The sequence below is a fragment of the Nematolebias whitei genome, chromosome 2 (genome assembly GCF_014905685.2).
Source record: "Nematolebias whitei isolate Nwh7 chromosome 2, NemWhi1, whole genome shotgun sequence".
NCBI classification, from domain to species: domain Eukaryota; kingdom Metazoa; phylum Chordata; class Actinopteri; order Cyprinodontiformes; family Rivulidae; genus Nematolebias; species Nematolebias whitei.
The window spans coordinates 60735385-60743295 of NC_056499.1; positions in this window are offsets into that span (position 1 = coordinate 60735385).

Consider the following 7911-nt stretch of genomic DNA (forward strand, 5'->3'; position numbering starts at 1 on the left):
CCAAAAACATGCATGTTAGGCTGATTGGTAACTCTAAATTGTCCCTAGGTGTGAGTGAGAGAGTGAATGGTTGTTTGTCTCATTTGTCTCTATTTGGCCCTGTGATGGACTTGTGACCCGTCCAGGGTGTACCCCACCCCTCGCACAGTGATTGCTGGACATGGGCACCGGCGACCCCCATGACCCAAAATAGAACAAGCGGGTAAAGAAAATGGATGGATGGATGGACTCAGTAGCAGCAGGCTTGCCTTTTTGTTTTGTTCTGCTGGACATGCCCAACATAACCATACAACGTTGTAATGTTTTAAACCCAGCCACACTCCTGCCAACAGTTGAAGAAGGTACTCCCATGACTGTATGGCTGAGTTGGAAATTGTTTGCACCCCCAGGCCTGATTTGTAACAACACCCTCTGGACAGTCTAGATTGGGATCTGTTTGTCGATGGCTCTGCATCACATGACCCAGTTACAGGCCAGATAAGAAGTGGTTATGCTGTTGTAACACACACACACAGTTGAAGCTGCTCCTGTGCCATCATGTTCTGCACAGGCCTGTGAACTGATTGCTCTCACACGTGCTTGTGTTTTGTCTGAAGGGAAAAAAGTAAATATTTACACTGACAGAAGGTACGCAGTTGGTGTTGTTCATGATTTTGGAGCTCTGTGGAAACACAGACGGTTCCTGCGCTCAGATGGACAACCCATTTTGAATCATAAATTGGTGTCTGACCTCTTGACCTCTATCATCTTACCGGCACAAATTGCTGTCATACACATACAACCCGATGTACCATTCTCTGTTTCTGACATGCAAAGGTTTGCACCTGCCAGTGAAAAAGCTGAATGGAAAAAACACGGCTGTGGTTTTTTTTCTGAAAACATTTGGATTGGCCCAAATGGTAACCCATGCTTACCAAAACATTTTTCCCCTTTTTTGCTGTTTTGACACATTCTTTGGATCATGTGTCAAAGGGAGGGATGTTGAGACAAATTAATGCTGATTGGTTTACTGTAAATTTTTCAAAAACAATAAAAACAACAGCTCCAGGAGCCCACAAAACAGTTATAGCACCATTTCAACTTTTGATGATTGACTTTATTGAACTGAAATTGAAACTATTGAAATTCTGTTGTAAGAAGTTGTGTCAAGGTGGGGTATCCCACAAAGAATTTCTAGTGACAACGGTCCACATTTTGCTAATCAGATACTTGAAGAAGTGTCCACCACACTGAACTTTGACCTGACTAAACATTGCGCATACCACCCACAAAATGGAGGTGCAGTAGAAAGAGAGAATGGAACATTGAAAAACAAACTGACAAAAATCTGTGTCGAGACAAAACTCAACTGGGTTACATGTTTACCCATTTTACCCATTGCACTAATGTACATGTGCATGTGCAGAAGGGCTAAATATAACCTTAGCCCTTTTGAAATTTTATTTGCAGCTCCACCCAACCTGGGAGTGGGACCTGTGACCAGCCCAACTAATGACCTGAAACACTGTGATCATAACATGCTTGCCTACTGCATTGAATTGACTAACCAGTTAAAATCCCTCAGGTCTCAGGTCCAAGGAAGCTTCCCAGCCCAGCTCAAGAACAACTGCATGACATAACCCCTGGAGACTTTGTTATGATTAAATCTTTCAGGAGGAAAAGGTGGAACTCCCCCAGGTGGACAGGTCCATTCCAGGTGCTGTTGACGACCCACACAGCTGTTAAGGTGGCTGAGCGAGCTACCTGGATCCACGCATCCCACTGCAAGCTGTTCAGAGGAGCCAATCCACCATCAGAGGGAGGACCAAAGGGAGGACCAGTAAAACCAATTGCCAAAAGTCACTCAGTGGACAACTGAGGCAGCGTTCACTAGATCCAGTCCAAATCATATACTTTTTACAGTTCCTCTCTCAGAAGAACCAAGATGGGCCTGCCATCACATCCATGGAAAACCACCCTAGCACTGGGCCTATGGCATTGTATGGAAAGTTGTTGACAGACAGACTGGGGAGATCGTGGCAGTGAAGAAAATCTTTGATGCTTTCAGAAACAGAACAGATGCCCAGCGAACATACAGAGAAATCATGTTCTGCCAGGAGTTTGGAGATCACGTCAACATTGTCAAGCTTCTCAACATCATCCAAGCACAAAATGATAAAGACATTGACCTCATCTTTGAATACATGGATACAGACCTGCACACTGTGATAAAGAAAGGCTCTCTTCTGAAGGATATTCACAAGCGTTACGTCATGTACTAGCTCTTCAAAGCTATCAAATATCTCCATAGGAGTTTGTTTAACCATTCTAATAACTTGTGGTTGCTGTTGTATACTTTGTATTCGCTCATTGTCCACACGTCTGATCTCGACTGCCCTCACTCCTGAACGCCTGGCAGAAACCTATGCCCTGTTACATAACAATGTCAATCCTGATTCCAATAAGTATGACCCACCCACCCACTCTACTGTTTTTGTCCTGACCAACAAGAAGACAACCATTATGTAAATATTTTGTTTTATTATGTTTTTGCTTTTCACAATTTTGTCATTTTATTTTTATGATTTATTTTACTTTTGCTTGCTCTCATTACAGGGATCTGTCCCCCACAAAAACAGCCTTAGCAGATTTCTAACTGATGTTTATGATAGCCATATGTTAAACCATACTGTGTATGACACGTGCCTTGATCTTCCTTTTATCAGTGTCTGATCTTCTGTCTGTAAATACTTGTTTTATTGTGGTTGTTCTTGATGGGAACAAAAGGGAAGAATTGTTGATATTTTCTGGGTTGCTAATATAAAAGTTTGATATGTTTACACAATTTACAGTTTACTTTAAAATGATGATTAAAATATTTGCCTGCAGTTTTAGCTCTGAGTCTCAGAAAGGATCAGTACTTTGTGGAAATGAAAACATTGATACCAGTTTATTTTGTTCATCAAGTTTATCATCACACTTATTAGTCATTTACTTTATATCACACTCTGTAAAAGCTTATCAGCTAAATCCCCTCAGCATCAGTGTGTGAAGCTTTGTAACTTCCGTTTCTCAAACCCAGCTCCAGAACCAGTCACTGACCACAAACGTACTGTCTGTTTTTTTCTCTGATAAGATTGCAAATGAGGTAATGCCTGTTGTGTCAAAGCAAGATCTGTTACATGTGAAGGTGTATAAATGAGACTGTATTGCTCATGTTTTTTAGAGAATGCACAAGAATTCTTGGGCTGCGTTTCCATTCCATGTGTTCGCTCCTTCTGCAGAAGAGAAATAAACCTTGCTACGTGTTTTTTAAACAAAGTTCTCAGTCTGCTAAATTTTATTGAACAACAAAGTTTGAAAAAACTCCACACAGTAATCATTGGTAACCATGGTAGAGGACCATAGACCACGGTTTATTTGAAAGTAATTTACATTCAGTTTAGCAGATAAAACTGTTTTGTTTTTTTGTTTAAATTTATTTAACAACCATAAAGTTTACTAAAATAGCCATGCTGCGTTCAGGTACCCGTTCTGTTCAGGGCTGCAGAACAACCAGACCAAACTGAATCAGTGGCTACAACAACGATTTGAACACAGATCCAAAACAAAAAGAGTTCCTGTGAACAGACGTATAGTTTCCATCTCCTCCCTACAGATGAGGAATTAAGAAGAACGTGACTGAAAAATGTGAACTTGAAGAGACCACCCAAAACTCTGTATCTGTGCTCATTTCACTTTGTTGAAAAATTCATTCAACCTTTATTTAGACAGGTTAATCCCATTGGCAGACAGAGGTGGAGACAGAGGAAAACCTGCATCCTACTTTGTGTCTGGACTACAATAAACCAATAAGAAGAGATGCTGGATCCTCAGAGGGTTGAAAACAGTGACAAGAATATCAGGGATGATTTCAGGTGTATGGAGGTCACGACTTTATAATATTTGTTCAACTTCAGTTTTATGATTTTCTTTGTAATTAACATTAAAATGCTAGTATAAGTAGCCTAATATGTTAGTAGATGCAGCTAAATATGTTATAAGATGTAGATAAAATATGTTAGTGGATGCAGCTAAATATGCTAGTAGACGTAGCTAAATATGTTAGTAGATGTAAATAAAATATGTTAGTAGATGCAGCTAAATATGCTAGTAGACGTAGCTAAATATGTTAGTAGATGTAGATAAAATATGTTAGTAGATGCAGCTAAATATGCTAGTAGATGTAGCTAAATATGCTGGGAGATGCAACTAAATATGCTAGTAGATGTAGCTAAAGATGTTAGTAGATGTAACTAAATATGTTAGTAGATGTAGCTACATATGCTAGTAGATACAGCTAAATACGCTAGTAAATGTAGCTAAATATGCTAGAAGATGTAGCTAAATATGCTAGTATAAGTAGCTTAATATGTTAGCAGATGTAGCTAAATATGTTAGCAGATGTAGCTAAATATGTTAGCAGATATAGCTAAATATGCTAGTATATGTAACTAAATAAGCTGGAAGATGTAGCTAAAAATGCTAGTATAAGTAGCTTAATATGTTAATAGATGTAGCTACATATGCTAGTAGATGCAGCACAATATGCTAGTATATGTAGCTAAATATGCTAGTAGATGCAGCTAAATATATTAGTAGATGTGACTAAATATGCTAGCATAAGTAGCTAAACTGGGGTTCTTTCTGGGGAAAACCTGGTCTGATGCGGAGAGATGGCATCTATCCCACTTTGGACGGAGCCGCTCTTCTTTCTAGAAATATAGCTGATTTTTGGTTTATTTAATTTGAGCCATGGGCGAGTTGACACTGTTTCAATGGGGGTGTGGGTGGGTAACAGAGGAGAAGCAGCAGAGAGGTGGAGGACTACAACTCTGCTTCCTGGACTGGACCCTGGGTTGTCAATAATTTGGGGGATAAACAAAATCAGCTCTAAAAATATAAACCATAAAAATCTGATTAAAATAAACACAGTTACTTTACCAGAGCAAAATCATAAAATCATTAAATGTGGATTATTGAACATCAGATCTGTTTCCTCTAAATCCCTGTTAGTTAATGAACTGATAACTGATCATCATATTGATTTATTGTGTCTGACAGAAACTTGGCTACAACAGGAGGATTTTGTTGGTATAAATGAATCCACTCCTGTTAATTATTTAAATTTTCATGTTTCTAGAACAACTGGCCGAGGTGGAGGAGTAGCTTCTATTTTTCAGTCAGGATTATTGATTAATGTCAAACCAGTTATTAGTTATGATTCTTTTGAATCACTGTCCCTCAGTCTTTCTAATCCAAAATGGAAATCAGAAAAGCCACTTTTACTAGTTGTTATATATCGTCCACCAGACGCTTACTCTCAGTTTTTGTCTGAATTCTCAGAATTATTAACTGACTTACTATTAAATACTGATAAAATCATCATAATGGGTGATTTCAATATTCATGTGGATGTTGAGAGTGATAGTTTAAGCATAGACTTTAATAATTTAATAGTCATTTGGTTTTACCCAAAATGTCCACACATCTACTCATTCTTATCATCACACTCTTGATTTAGTTCTGACCTATGGTGTAGAGATTAAGGACTTGGTAATAGTTCCTCAAAATCCTGTTCTGTCCGACCATTTTTTAATAACCTTTGAGTTTACATTAAATGACTACGCAGTCACTGAGAGTAAATTTCATCTCAGCAGGTGCTTATCAGAAAATGCTGTAACCAAATTTAAACGATCTCTTCCATCAATGTTTTCCTCTGTCTTGCAGAGTAATGCATCAGAGAACAGAGACTTAGATCATCTAGTTGATCATCTTACAACTTCAATGCAAACATCACTTGATAAAATTGCTCCACTGAAAAAGAAAGTAATCAATCAGAGGAAACTGGCTCCTTGGTTCAATTCTGAGTTACGTACTTTAAAGCAGCATCTAGAAACCAGGAGAGAAAATGGCGCTCTACTAATGTTGAAGAATTTTATTTAACTTGGAAAGATAGTCTGCTAACATATAAAAAAGCTTTCCGTAAAGCTAGAACTTTATATTACTCATCTTTAATAGAGGAGAATAAAAATAACCCTAGGTTTCTGTTTAGTACTATTGCTAGACTAATTAAAAGTCCCATTTCTGTTGAACCATGTATCCCTACAACTATAAGTAGTGATGACTTCATGAGATTCTTTATAAATAAAATTATTTCAATTAGAGAGAAAATTCAAACCATCCTTCCTTCTACTATCTCTAGTCCCCTGTCAAATGAGACAACTTTAAACATTTCACTAGAGCCTGATTTATGTTTGGACAGTTTTTGTCCTGTTGAGCTCTGAATTGTCAAAAATAATAACCTCATCCAAACCATCCACATACCTGCTAGATCCCATCCCAACCAGACTGTTTAAAGAGGTATTTCCCCTAATCAATGTCCACATTTTGGATCTACTTAATTTGTCTTTAATGGATGGTTATGTACCACAGCGCTTTAAGGTTGCTGTAATAAAACCTTTACTTAAGAAGTCTGCTCTTGATTCAGAAATTCTGGCCAACTATAGACCTATATCTAATCTAACTTTCATCTCAAAAATTCTAGAGAAAATAGTTGCAGGTCAGTTGCGTGAACATCTAGAAAGAAATAATCTGTTTGAAGAATTTCAGTCAGGGTTTAGAGCTCATCATAGCACAGAAACAGCACTAGTAAAAGTCACTAATGATATTCTCATGGCCTCAGACAATGAACTTGTGTCTATATTTGTTAATCATGGAGTTCCTCAGGGCTCAGTGCTTGGGCCAATACTCTTTACTTTATATATGCTTCCATTAGGTAAAGTTATTAAACAGCATGGGATACATTTTCATTGTTATGCTGATGACACACAATTATATTTGTCCATTAAACCCAATGAATCCAATCAGCTACTTAGACTACAAGCATGTCTTAAAGACATAAAAACCTGGATGACCCTTAATTTTCTCCTGTTGAACACAGACAAGACTGAGGTTTTGGTTTTTGGACCTGAGCACCTTAGGAATGAATGTTTCAGTCTTTCTCCCTCCTTAGATGCATTAATCTGTCCTCCAGCTCTACTGTTAAAAATCTTGGTGTTATTTTTGATCAGGACATGTCTTTTATCCCCCACATTAAAAACGTTACTAGAACCTCCTTCTTCCTGCGTAATATCACTAACATTAGAAACATCTGATCTAAAGATGATGCAGAAAAACTGGTCCATGCATTTGTCACGTCTATACTGGACTATTGCAATGGTTTATTATCTGGGTGTCCAAATACGTCTTTAAAACGTCTTCAGTTGATCCAAAATGCTGCTGCCAGAGTCTTAACTGGAGTTACTGGGAGAGATCATATCTCTCCAGTTTTAGTTTAGGGAGTTTTTCTTTTCACTGTTGCCACTGTGCTTGCTCAGGATGGGAGACTGCAACAAAGCTAAGATTCAACTTGTCTGCTGGATTCCTTAGATAGAGAACTTTACTAATTTGCTTTTATGTGAATGTTACTGTAAAGTGCCCTGAGACAACTTTGTTGTGATTTGGTGCTATATAAATGAACTGAATTGAATTGAATTGAACAGACTCAAGCTCATGTTTGTGCTGCTGTTCGACCTAATGTTTGTATGCTATTAGTGCTTAGTGTATATTTAGTTGATGTTTTTCTTAGTTCATATCTTAGATGTTATCATTGTTTTTCTTTTACATTTTATTATTGGATGTAACTGGGACCCTGTGTACACAATCTCGTTCCACCACATGTACCACATGAGGTGCAAACAACAATAAAGAGACTGTGACTCTGATAATAACGAGTTAATATGAACACCAATCTCTATCTATCTATCTATCTATCTATCTATCTATCTATCTATCTATCTATCTATCTATCTATCTATCTATCTATCTATCTATCTATCTATCTATCTATCT